Raw genomic sequence first — 14,376 nt, forward strand, 5'->3', positions numbered from 1 at the left:
CCCCACCAATCAGCTGTTTGAGAAGGCAGCGGCGCTCCAGCAGCGCCGCGGCCTTCTCACTGTTTACCGCAGGCCCAGTGATGTCACGACTTGTATCAACTGGCCTGGGCGTGGCTAAGCTCCATTCAAGGGAACGGTAGTAATACTAGTATATTTTAATACAAAACGAGCAGACTGATGTGATGATGTTAAAAGCTCTGTCACTAAAATCCAGGTGACAGAATCCCTTTAAAAAATAAAATCTGGAGTGAAACTCATTAACATAGCTAACCAAACCCACTTTCCCACCCACATTACAAAACTGGAGTGAGTGGTATAAAATGCTAAAAGTTGCACAATTTTAAACAAGCCAGTGCAAAAGTCACAAAATTGCTGCAAGCAAGTGCAAAAAAGTAAAAAAAAACTCTATTTTTGCGGCTTTTTGACGGCAGAATTCTGGAGTGAAGGTATGATAAATCAGGGCCACAGTGTATGTGCTGAGTATGGGGCTGCAGACTGAGTACCAGTATCAGACTACCGGTACTGACCCTTATCCATTGCTGAATGTGCCTACAATGGGCTTGTGAGCACCTGTACTAGGACCATAGAGCGAGAACAAGGTGGCCTGGTCAGATGAAGCATGTTTTCTTTTACATCATGGAAGAACTATGGGAAGAGGTAAGCAAGCAGAAGTAGTGTGTTGCCCATGGATATCTTCTGCTGGAAAATGCACACTGCTACCAAGGGCAGATTGAGTGGCCCTGGAAGATGGAACTTACCTTATATTATAGGTGGGCCAGGCCAAGTAGGTGGGATCAGAAAACTATTGGGTGTGGTAATAATGCTGGATAGGGGGGCCAATGCAAACAATGAACCTAGGCAGTTCTAATGTAGAAGGCTAGTTTCACACTAGTGCTAGCGATCCAGCAAGCTGTTCTCTGCCGGATCTCTATTTCATTCCAGCATTGTCGGAAGCTTGTAAGTCTCCCTCCGGCCCCATTAACTATAATGGGGACTGGCAGAGATCCAGCCGTATTCCAACAAATATGCAGAGAATCAGCCAGAAGAAGACCTTCAGTATAAATGTATTACTGGGGGTAGTCTACTGCATTACCGCAAGACTACCCCTAGTTATACATTTATACTGCAGGTCTAAACCTAGTTATACATACAGCAGTAGTTCTGCAGTATAAATGTATTATTGGGGGTCGTCTACTGCAAGACTACCCCTTCTTGGTAGAAGCTACAGCTGTCATGAAAAAAAAAAAATAAACAGGATCCTGTAAAAAACGGATCCTGTGCATAAGCTATGGATTTTTTACATCAGTTTGGGCCATTTCCATCTGAGATCCGTTTTATTATATTGAAAAAAGTCTTGCATGCATTCCGTCTAAAGAAATGGATGCCAAATGTGAAACAGGATTTGTTTTTTTTTAACAAAATGGATCCTGCGCATAACTGATGTACAAGATCCGTTTTGTTTTTTACATGATCCAGTTTTTTTCTTCCTGTTCCGACAGATCATAAGAACGGAAAATGAAACGGAGATGTGAACCCTCCCTAAGGCGGTGGGCAGGAGGGGGCGTGTCACCATGTGGCCAATCCCAGGGACAGGACAGAGAGGATTTTGACGGGATGAAACTCCTTCACACATCGCAGATCAGTGCTGTCATTGTCATGCATATTGTATGATGATAGCACACTGGGCACAGTAGGGCTGGCACCTGTGATTTGTATTACGGGCTATAAAACACATTGCAGACCCCTGCTGTGATTATCATGCACAATGTATGATAATGACAGCGCACAGAGCCGGCAGTCTGCATCAATGTGGGAAAAGTCAGGCTGGGCTTCGATGGCCCACCCCATAGTAAAAGGCAATCAGCCCCCCAGGAATTTTCCTGGTGGGGTGCATTGCCAATCCACCCCTGCCTGCCACACTGCAAAAAATGTTCACAAAAAGTTTGAGGAACATGAAAATGGAAATTAGAGCCAAGTTTTTGAGCCAAAGCCAGAAATGGATCTAGCCATGCTTTATATGTCCTTTTCCTTTTCAATCCACTTCTGTTTATAGCTCAAAAAACTGTATTTTTGATAACTGCAAAAGAGTTCAAGGTCTTAGCCTACAAATTTCCCAGATCTCAATCCAACTGAGCATCTTATAAGAACAGGGTCCAATCCATGAGGGCCCACCCTGCAATTTAAAGTATCTGTTGCTAATGTCTTGGTACCAGATACCACAGAACACCATCAGGGATCTAATGGAGTCAATGCATTGATGGGTCAGAGCTGTTTTGGCAGGATAGGGTCATTCTACACAATAATAGGCAGGTGGTCTAACTTTATGGCTAGTGTATACAGCTATTGTGTTTTTTTTTTTTGTTTTTTTTTCTTTCCCCGTTGGGCTTTTATGCTTTTAAATCATGGTCTCAATGATGCTGTTTGGTTATGTACTTGTCATGTATTAATTAATAGAGTCAACTTTGCAACTGGAACATGCAAATCATTCACGTATTTACTTTGCAAATGTGGAGGAGCAATACAAATGAAATATCAATTTTAATCCCATTTCAAATAGTTGGCTTTAAGAAGTGACTCTATGTTCTTTGACTCCCAGCCAACTAGCTGATGAGCTCTAGTTTTCTACTGTCTTCTTCCCACTCTTCCAAAATTTGGCAAAGAGATCAGAAGTAATAGGATTTTAATAAGCTGTTACTGGACAGCGAAGAGAAACCCTGAACTATAAATTTTTCATGTATTTGTATTTAATCTGGAAGAATACACTTGTGCTATTGAATATGAGATATTGCATTCTTCATATGCAATCATTTTGATGAACTAAAATATATCTTGAGATGAGATACCTTGATTTATGATTACCAGGGAGTACATGGGTCTAGCTTGGGGAGTGTTCCTGGTGTGATTGGCGGTGTTACAGGAACTGAATGTCTACCCTGATGAAAGGACACTTAGATATCCCTCTCCAATAATAGAACATATATGAAAAATATATTATGGCATACTGAAATAAAATGATAACTATACATGACCACCACTGTTTTGTACAGCTAAATACCTTTGGGATTTCTGCAGATCTGTTGTTAGGTCCTCATATGCCTTATGGTACTTGCATTGGAGATCAGTTCACATTGTGTAGGACCGCATCAGTTTCTGATGGCCGTGGGACAGGAAATGTCCACAGATTTCACACTTAGCAACTTAGAAAATAAATGCACACCACACCTAAGACAGTAACTACTAATAAGGAGCGTAAGGCATCAATGTCGATTGGGGTCTGAACCCTGGAGCCCCACTAATCGGCAAAACAAAAGCTCCTTCACTGTTGAACAGAACCTAGCTGATCATGCATTCAGTTGGCCTGATTTGGCCATGAGAGGATGAGCTGCACTATCAGGCACATTTGTGTGGTCAGAAGTGGTGCTATGTCTTCTATAACAGTGAATGGACATTCACAACCCAGAAATGCTACAGTTCCTCACACTCAATTTCATGTTAACACTCACAGGTAGATTGCTGCCCTACCGTGTGTCTTGTAGTAATCACATAAGTATGCATATAAATTCCAACCATGTGGAAATGGAAATCACAAAAAAAGATAACTGAGACCTGACACATTAACACTCAAAGCTAGATTGCAGCCCTAGTCCGTGTATTGGTGTACCGATCACCTATATGCTGGTTTTATTAAATTAAACATGTAAGGTAATTCCAACTGTGTGGAAACTGAATAAATGTAAATGGACGATTGAGGCTTGATGGTCAATTTCACATTGACACTTACAGGTAGATTGCTGCACTACCCTGTGTTTTGCTGTAGTAATCATGTATATATGCTTGTTTAATTAAATTGAACCCCCCTCAAAAAAAATATAAATATTACATTGCAACCATGTGCAAATGAGATTCACGTAATGGAGGATTGAGGCTTGACACTCACAGATTGCTGCCATACCTTGTGTATTGCTGCAGTAATCACGTATATCTGCTGCTTAATTAAATTGAAACCCCCCAAAAATGTCATTTCAACCATGTGGAAACTGAATAAACATAAATGGACGATTGAGGCTCGATGCTTAATTTCAAGTTAAGATTCATAGGTAGATTTCTGCTATACCATGTGTTTTGCTGCAGTAATCACTTGTATATGCTGGTTAATTAAATTGAACAAGTCCCAATAAAATATATAATTCCTCGGCAACCATGTTGACGATTGAGGCCTAATCATTAATATCGCGTTAACACTCCCAGATAAATTGTTACCCTAGCCTGTGTATTGGTGTACTATTCTACACACACAATTCTTCTTCGTAATTCTAGCCTTTCCCTTCAATGTCCCTGGCAATAGAATGTAAGCTTGATTTCCCTTACTCCCATGACAGCACCCTTGAGAGACCGCCTCCATCCAGGAATGGAAACTGGAACTTTCGTGGAGAGCTTTAAGGAGGGGCTCTGCCCCTGTAGCACCAGTTCCTGTTTCCTGTCCTAAGGATGGGACCTATAGTGGAGAGCTAGAAGATTAGGCTGCAGGAGCCCTGCAGAGGTAGGGGTTACTTGGTGCGGCGTAAGACTCCACTAGGAGCCGCCTGCCAAGTCTGGGGCCATCCTTCTGGATCTCGTACTATGTTGTGCTGGCATTCCTGGGCAGTCCCGGTGTTACTGGGAGGTAATGCCAACACACGCTGGACCCTCCTGGCGGTGTTTAGGAGGTCCAGGGATTGGTCTGTTTATTCCTTCTGGCCTCCAGCAAGCTTACAGAGGGGATGGCTGAGCATTTTCTGAGCACGCTCCGTGCGTGAACTGGAAGTTGCGGGACACAACTTCCAGTATTTGGAACACATGTGGTTCCGGGTGGCCATCGTTCCGGAAATGAGGATAGGAATATCCTCTTTCATAAAGGGCCGCATGGGGACACCAGCAGGGACCCGACCTAGGGTATTTAACCCTTATCAGCATGCGGTCAATAGGATCCTAGCCAGCCTGCAGGCATCCGTGGATGTACTTATGGATAGCGCTCTATCCTTAACTGGAAGTATGGAGGAAGAGAGCAGTCAGCGCGCTGATGTCCTGGAGGGTCATGATGGCAGACCGGTATTCCTGGTGGGTTGAGGGGGTCAATCCCCAACTTTTATTCCTCCCTTCAGTATCTAATGGGACTCATGCTCTTATTTTATTTTAGAATACCAAAGTGGGTCCTAGGAAAGCCACCGCTAAAATTAAAGGAAGAGAGTGTGCTGTTTGCAAGAAAAAACTCGCTCCTTCCTGGTCTGAGTTGTTATGTCAGCATTGCGTTAACAAGGTGGTAGAGGAGGAATCCCCGTCACTACTTCAGAGTATCAAAGATATTGTCAAATCTGAAGTTTCCAATTCAATCAAAATGTTTAAAAAATGCCCCCCTTCCTCAGCTGGGGACAAGCAAGGTCACTCTGTCATATCCGATACCAACGAAAGTGAGCAAGGAGAAATCCTAGATAATTCAAACTCTTCCTCAGATGAAGAATCCATGGGTAGACCTTTATTTTCCCCTGAGGATACGGATTCCCTACTCAAGGCTATTAGAGCCACTATGAAGGTAGATGAATCCAGAGAACAGAAATCCATTCAAGATATAATGTTTAAAGATATAAGAGCGGGGGGCACTCTGTATCTAGCAATACGTGGACTACCGCAATTGCTTGAATAGAAAATTTTCCTTATTTATTACACATGATTAAAAAGAATGAAAAGGTCATAAAACTTTTTAACATTTTTAAAAGTAGGATAAAACAAGTGATCTTGGCCACTATATCGATATATATCGGTGGTATTATATCCTAATAGGGCATTGTATACTGATGGTGTTGTATAATATAGTAGATAGTCCCCTATTTAGGGTATACTTCTCCGATATATCCACATATATTTTATATGACCAATGCCCTGTATCGTCCCTCTTAAAATCAGAAATCATTATGGATGGGGTCCTCCAGTACATCCGTTCGCCTGGATATCGAGAAGAATTGCTACTTTTAGTATCCCTAATCACTTTGATAAATAAAAGCATAACATAGCCCAATTGAGATTTCAGGTATTGGAACAAATAAGAAGACCAAGGAGTGGGGGAGATATTAAAAAGCCTCTGCTACGTAGGGAGGCATATTGGATACACATGTTGGAAACTTTACATCACAGAGTTCTTAATAGGGATTATGAGATTATGCATCTATGAGTATCTTTTTCATATGACTAATCCTTGTTTTATGTATCTTTTTTAGACCTCAGCTTTTCAGTGAGGGACTTTGAACTGATAGTATGTGATCCTTGAATATGATATTGACTGAAATATTATATCCAATTGTAAGGTAGAATCCATTATTGTTTTTCTTTTTGAATGTTTTTCTTACCTAATACTTTTCTTATATGTACTGATTGATTTACACTTAGAGTGCACCACCCATAATGGGTGTTGGACGTCCCTGTAGGCGGGACTTTCTGTATATATACTACTTGTGTTTCTATTAGGATGTACCTGTTGGTAAAGGCATGTTTGCCGAAACACGTCCTGGTTGTAGGACAAGATATATTCTGGAAGTGGAATTTATTTCGGACGCTTTGGCTGACGCATTAAGATTAAATGCCAGATCCACATCTCTTTTCAACTCAGCTAGGAGAGCAATTTGGCTTAAGGGGTGATCTGCTGTCACGGGTTTAAAAAAAAAAAAAAAAGCTTTGCTCTATCCCGTGCCAGGGAGACTTCCTTTTTGGGTCCGTTTTGGATGACCTTTTAGAGAAGGCCTCTGACAATAAGAAAGGGTTTCCCGTTTCCAAACCACCTAGGAGGCAGCAGTTTTTTCTTTTGCAGAAACAGGAGAGTCTTAAAAAAACTGATAAAAAGCTAAATAATTGGAGAGAAAACAGAGGTAGAGGAGATAAGGGGTTCCTCTTTAGTACCCAGTCCGATTCCGGCCCCAAGTCTGGTCAGCAATGACGGTTACTGTTCCGTCGGGGGAAGACTATCTCTTTTTTTCTGGGGCTTGGGAAAAAATCTCGGCAAGCACCTGGATAAATGGTATCATAAAAGACGTTTTTTGTCTAGAGTTTATCTCTCCCCCACCGGAAAGGCTAAAAATTACAAATCTAGCTCAAAATTCGGTGAGAGTTATTATTTTTTTCTCTTTTAAAGAAAAATGTACTAATTTCTGTCCCAGACTCAGAAAGAGGGAGGGGGTTTTATTCGTCCCTGTTTCTCGGACTCAAGCCAGACGGATCTTTCAGAATGAGATGAGTCAGGGACAGGACTCATCTCAGGTTAATTTGCATATGTATCAAATTGTTTTTTGAAGCAATAAAAGCACACAGAGCTATGGGGACTGGGTATTGCAGATGTGTTAGCAGCCAATCTAGCAACCCATGTCCTCAGGTCTATGCACAAAACCCCAGTGACAGGTTCCCTTTAAATCAGTACCTCAAGTACAAGAAGTTCAGAATGGAATCTGTACAGTCTGCAATAAAACATCTTTTCAAAGACTGTGTCATGGCTACCATAGACATAAAGGATGCCTATTATCACATCCCAATTCATGTCGACCAGGGCCGGCGCCACCAGTAAGGCGAATTAGGCAGTCGCCTAGGGCGCCATTTAGCAGGGGGCGCCCGTTGCAGTGGAAAAAAAAAAAAAAAAGTGGTTATATAAGGCCGACCGGCAGCGCCCCTCATGCTGCGCCGGCTGAGCGCTCGCCGCTCTAAAGAATCTCCGGCCGACGGCTCAGGCCTGCGCCTGCTGTCATTCTGTGTCTGCTCTGCTCTGTGCTGTCCGTGGCCGAGCTCTGTTCGGTCCGCGGTACAGGAGCTTTTGTTTCCTGTACCCGGCCGGACTGACAGGAAGTGCTCACTTAGTGTGCACTTCCTTTCAGTCCGGCCGGGTACAGGAAACAAATGCTCCTGTACCGCGGACCGAACAGAGCTCGGCCACGCTACACTAGAGGTGACCGGGGGGGAGGGGGGGGCTGCAATAATGAGAGTGACAAGGAAGGGGGGGGGGGCTGCAATAATGAGAGTGACAAGGGAGGGGGGGCTGCAATAATGAGAGTGACAAGGAAGGGGGGGGGGCTGCAATAATGAGAGTGACAAGGAAGGGGGGGGATGCAATAATGAGAGTGACAAGGAGGGGGGGGGCTGCAATGAGAGTGACAAGGAAGGGGGGGGGCTGCAATGAGAGTGACAAGGAAGGGGGGGGCTGCAATGAGAGTGACAAGGAAGGGGGGGCTGCAATAATGAGAGTGACAAGGAAGGGGGGGGGCTACAATAATGAGAGTGACAAGGAAGGGGGGGGCTGCAATGAGAGTGACAAGGAAGGGGGGGCTGCAATGAGAGTGACAAGGAAGGGGGGGGCTGCAATGAGAGTGACAAGGAAGGGGGGGGCTGCAATGAGAGTGACAAGGAAGGGGGGGGCTGCAATGAGAGTGACAAGGAAGGGGGGGGCTGCAATGAGAGTGACAAGGAAGGGGGGGCTGCAATAATGAGAGTGACAAGGAAGGGGGGGGGCTACAATAATGAGAGTGACAAGGAAGGGGGGGGCTGCAATGAGAGTGACAAGGAAGGGGGGGCTGCAATAATGAGAGTGACAAGGAAGGGGGGGCTGCAATAATGAGAGTGACAAGGAGGGGGGGGGGCTGCAATAATGAGAGTGACAAGGAAGGGGGGGCTGCAATAATGAGAGTGACAAGGAAGGGGGGGGCTGCAATGAGAGTGACAAGGAAGGGGGGGGGCTGCAATAATGATAGTGACAAGGAAGGGGGGGCTGCAATAATAAGAGTGACAAGGAAGGGGGGGCTACAATGAGAGTGACAAGGAAGGGGGGGCTGCAATAATGAGAGTGACAAGGAAGGGGGGGCTGCAATGAGAGTGACAAGGAAGGGGGGGCTGGAATGAGAGTGACAAGGGAGGGGGGGCTGGAATGAGAGTGACAAGGGAGGGGGGGGCTGGAATGAGAGTGACAATGGAGGGGGGGGCTGGAATGAGAGTGACAAGGGAGGGGGGGCTGGAATGAGAGTGACAAGGGAGGGGGGGCTGGAATGAGAGTGACAAGGGGGGGGGCTGGAATGAGAGTGACAAGGGGGGGGGGGCTGGAATGAGAGTGACAAGGGAGGGGGGGCTGGAATGAGAGTGACAAGGGAGGGGGGGCTGGAATGAGAGTGACAAGGGGGGGGGGGCGGGAATGAGAGTGACAAGGGGGGGGGGGGGGGATGGAATAAGAGTGACAAGGGAGTCCCCAGAGCCAGACCAAGAGCCAGACTGCAGCCAGAGACCAGATCATATTATTGTCCTGGTGGTAAGTAGACAATGCAATATGTTTATTATGTAATTGTTTAGTTATTAATACTACATTGGAAACTAATTTACCTCACATTTAGGGTCCATTCACACATCCATGTGTGTTTTGCGGATCCACAAAACACGGACAGCGGCAATGTGCGTTCCGCATTTTGTGGGCACTAAGAGAATATGCCTATTCTTGTCCGCTATTGCGGACAAGAATAGGACATGTTAAATTTTTTTAGGGATCGGAATTGCGGATCCCATAGAAATGTATGGGTCCGCAATTCCGTTCCACAAAAAGAGACAGCTACAAGAAGCTGGATTAACCCTAAGGGAAACATAGCAGTTCTTTTAATTTAAAAGCTGAGAAAGGGGTGGAACATATGTGATGTCATGATATGGGCAGATCATCTGATAAGGGGGGGCGGCAATTTTTATCTTGCCTAGGGCGGCAAAAATCCTTGCACCGGCCCTGATGTCGACATTCAAAAATACCTCAGAGTGGCTGTGTCCATGGAAGGACAGGTTCATCATTTACAATACAGAGCACTTCCATTTGGAATATCCCAGGCCCCAAGGCTTTTTACAAAGTTAATAGCAGAGGTTATGGTCCACATAAGAGAAAAAGACATTCTAGTTATTCCTTACTTAGACGATCTTCTGGTGGTGGCAGAATCTGTAAATCTTCGAACCTCTAATCTTCTAGAAGTAGTAGATATTCTAGTAAATCTTGGGTGGCAGATAAATTGGGAGAAATCAAACTTGACCCCCTCACAAGAATGTGTTTGGGGGGCATTTTGTCAGTGGGGGGGTTCTGCAAGGGGTGTGGAATCCAACAGAAAGCCAGGACTCCCAAAATGTGAGGAAATTAAGAGTGGTTCTGCTAGCCTTAAGAGCTTTTCTGCCCAGATTGCAGGGAAAAGGAGGAAAACTTTCTCGGACAATGCTACAGTAGTACAGTCCTGATCAAAAGTTTAAGACCACTTGAAAAATGGCAAAAAATCATATTTTACATTGTTGGATCTTAACAAGGTTCCAAGTAGAGCTTCAACATGCAACAAGAAGAAATGAGAGTGAGACAAAACATTTTTTGAACATTCAATTAATTGAAAATAACGATCAAACTAAAACAGGCTGTTTTTCAGCTGATCCAAATTTTTGGACCACATGCCTTTAAAAGGCCAAATCTGTGCAAAGATGTGGATTCATTGTCATTTTCTGTCAGGTAGTCACACGTTGTGATGGCAAAGGCAAAATATCTCTCCCTTTTTGAACGTGGTCGGGTTGTTGAACTGCATAAGCAGGGTCTCTCACAGCGCGCCATCGCTGCTGAGGTGGGACGCAGTAAGACAGTCATTGGAATTTCTTAAATGATCCTAAGAGTTATGGAACAAAAAAGTCAAGTGGAAGACCCAAAAAAATTTCACCAGCACTGAGCCGGAGGATCCAATTGGCTGTCCGTCAAGACACTGGACGATCCTCGACCCAAATTAAGGCCCTTACTGGTGTTGACTGCAGCCCCATAACCATCAGACGGCATCTGAGACTGAAGGTCTTCAAAAACAAAAAACGTCTTCAAAGACCTCGTCTCCTTGAACGCCACAGAACTGCTTGTTTGGACTTTGCAAGAGAGCACCAAACATGGGACATTCGAAGAAAGTTTTATTCTCTGTTGAGAAATTTTTTTACCTTGATGGTCCTGATGGTTTCCAAAGTTACTGGCAGGACAAGCAGATCCCACCTGAGATGTTTTCTACGCGACACAGTGGAGGGGGCGCCATAATGGTCTGGGGTGCTTTTTCCTTCAGTGAAACAATGGAGCTTCAGGAAGTGCAGGGGCGTCAAACGGCCGCTGGCTATGTCCAGATGTTGCAGAGAGCATTCCGCATGACTGAGGGCCCTAGTCTGTGTGGTAACGACTGGGTTTTTCAACAGGACAACGCTACAGTACACAATGCCCGCAGAACAAGGGACTTCTTCCAGGAGAATAACATCACTCTTTTGGCCCATCCTGCGTGTTCCCCTGATCTAAATCCAATTGAGAACCTTTGGGGATGGATGACAAGGGAAGTTTACAAAAATGGACAACAGTTCCAGACTGTAGATGGCCTTCGTGTGGCCGTCTTCACCACTTGGAGAAATGTTCGCACTCACCTCATGGAAACGCTTGCATCAAGCATGCCGAAACAAATTTTTGAAGTGATCAACAATAACGGCGGAGCTACTCATTACTGAGTTCATGTTTGGAAGTTGGATTTCTGTTTTGGGGGGGGTTTAGGAGGTGTGGTCCTAAACTTTTGATCAGCTGAAAAACAGCCTGTTTCAGTTTATTCATTGTTTTCATTAAATTGAATGCTCAAAAAATGTTTTGTCTCACTCCCATTTCTTCTTGTTGCATATTGAAGCTCTACTTGGAACCTTGTTAAGATCCAGCCATGCTAAATATGATTTTTTGCCATTTTTCAAGTGGTCTTAAACTTTTGATCAGGACTGTATCTTACCTAAACAGACACTGAGGGACAAGATCAGAATGTCTTATATCCTTAACTGCAGAAATTTTCTCACTAATCATTCCTTATATTCCTTTTATTAAGGCAGTACATTTAAAAGCTACAGAAAACAAGGTGGCGGATTACCTAAGCAGAAACCATTTGGATCAGGGAGAATGGTGTTTGAATCAAGAGGTCTTCAATCAGATGGTTCAGCTTTGGGGTTGTCCTTGGGTAGACCTTTTCACAACCAGATAAAACAAAAAGTGCAGTCTCTTCTTTTCCTTAAATCCAAGAGACACTCTGCTAAGGATAGACGCTTTCTCCTTTAATTGGCCGGATCAGCTGAGGCAGGAACAGACGAGGCTCATTCTAATTGTGCCTTTCTGGCCGAGAAAAACATGGTTCACTTGGCTGAGAAAGTTGTCCCTGTCAGAGCCATGGATTCTTCCGGACAGGCGGGATCTGTTATTCCAGGGGCCTGTCTTTCATCTGGAAGTAAAGAACCTTCATCTGGCAGCCTGGTATTTCAAGGGGAAATCTTAGAGCATTGGGGTCTTTCCAAAGAGGTTATTTCCACCCTTTTGTCTTGTCGGAAGGAAGTAACCTCCACTATTTACCTTAGGGTCTGGAAGATTTTCTTAAAGTTCACTAGCACCCCAGTTGTTCCTTTAAGTCCTCCCCTTATGCCTAAGATTTTGGATTCCCTTCAAGAAGGTCTTAATAAGAACCTGAGACTTAGCACTTTTAAAGTACAGGTGTCTGCTCTGAGTGCCTTTTTTGATTTCCCCATTGCTAATCATTCTTGGATTAGGAGGTTTTTTAGAGCAGTCAGTAGAATTAAGCCTGTAGTCAGGTCGTCAGTTCCCCCGTGGCATCTGAATCTAGTTTTGTCTAGGATGATGGAGCCTCCTTTTGAATCGCTACACAATTTATCTATTTAAAACTGCCTTTCTATTGGCAATCACCTCAGCTAGGAGAGTGAGTGAGATTTCTGCCTTTTCAGCTTCTCCTCCTTATACTAACAGCCTGGAGGATAAAGTGCTCATTAAACCGGACCTATCTTTTTTGCCCAAAGTGGTCTCTCTTTTTCATAGGGCCCAAGATATTGTTGTCCCATCTTTGTATCAGTCCCCTAAGAATGAGAAGGAACGGAGGCTATATTGTCTAGATGTTAAATGATGCCAGTCTCAATATCTGAATATCACCAGTCAGTGGAGGGAATCCTCCAGACTGTTTGTGCAGTTTGGGGGGGAAAAAACGACAAGGGTAATAAGGTGTCTTCTAGAACCCTAGCCAGATGGATAGTAAAGGCTATCCTTTTGGCCTATTCCTCGGCGGGGGAAACTCCACCTTTTGGTTTCGGTGCGCACTCAACCAGATCTGTTTCTACTTCATGGGCAGAAATGGTTAATGCATCCTTAGAGCAAATCTGTAGGGCAGCTACATGGAAATCTCCATGTACCTTTTTTCGACACTACAAATTAGATTTAGACTCCAATGATTGTTTATCTTTCGGGAGGAAAGTGCTACAAGTGGTACTCTTCCCCCTAAGCTAGTTTCTATTCTAGTCTTCTCTCAAGGGTGCTGTCATGGGCGTAGGGGAAATTCAGGATTACTTACCGGTAATCGTTTTTCTATGAGCCCATGACGGCACCCAGGATTTATTCCCACCCTATGCTTTCAGTTTCATATCTATGAAATACTTATGTAAATATGTGTTTTAGTATGTTTAGGACAAGTTATTGCAATTAACTGGTGCTACGGGGCAGATCCCCTCCTTAAGAGCTCTCCACAAAGGTTCCTGTTTCTTGTCCTGGATGTAGGCGGTCTCTCAAGGGTGCTGTCATGGGCTCATGGAAAAACGATTACTGGTAAGTAATCCTGAATTTCTGACTCTCCATAACTCCCTAAGATAATTTTTCTTGCAGACACCTTAACACCCAACCACCCTCATTTACAGCCCAGTGCAAAATGGCATTCTGCTAGCGCACCTCCCTGCCTGCTGCAGCATTGATTGGCACGTCTAGGCTGTCAGCCTGCTAGCCAGTTAGGGCAAGCCCTCCCACCCACTTCCTCTCAGGGTCATGTGAGAGCCCTTCTTCTTCCTCCCTAGTGCTTTTTTCCCCCCACCGACATGTGCACTAAAATGGTGCTACCCACCCTCTTAGTGGATTTGTCTGAAACGGACCCAAAAAAATTTGGGTTGGTCTGCTAATTAATGCAGAACTGGTTCAAACTGGTTTACTCATTCTTAGTATGAAGACTTTGTGAATGCATTGAAGATAGCCATGATCTCCCTTAAGGTAAGTATAATTAGAATCAAATGGACAATAATCATGAATCAAATGGACAATTTCAACCAAAACAGATGCATGGCTGTGTTGGCTGCACATAATGACAATTCATCAGATGATCGTTCATTCCAATGTGTGTAGCCCAATTTTAGACATCTCTTCTAAAGACATTTATCTACATTTATCCTCATAATGAACCGTATTTGTCACATGGATGCCCAATCACTCTGTCTATGTTTATATTTATATGTTTCAGTTGTTATACTTTTAAATATTAAAAGGGTTTACCAACTGTT

This window comes from Bufo bufo, chromosome 1 (genome assembly GCF_905171765.1).
Source record: "Bufo bufo chromosome 1, aBufBuf1.1, whole genome shotgun sequence".
Taxonomy (NCBI): domain Eukaryota; kingdom Metazoa; phylum Chordata; class Amphibia; order Anura; family Bufonidae; genus Bufo; species Bufo bufo.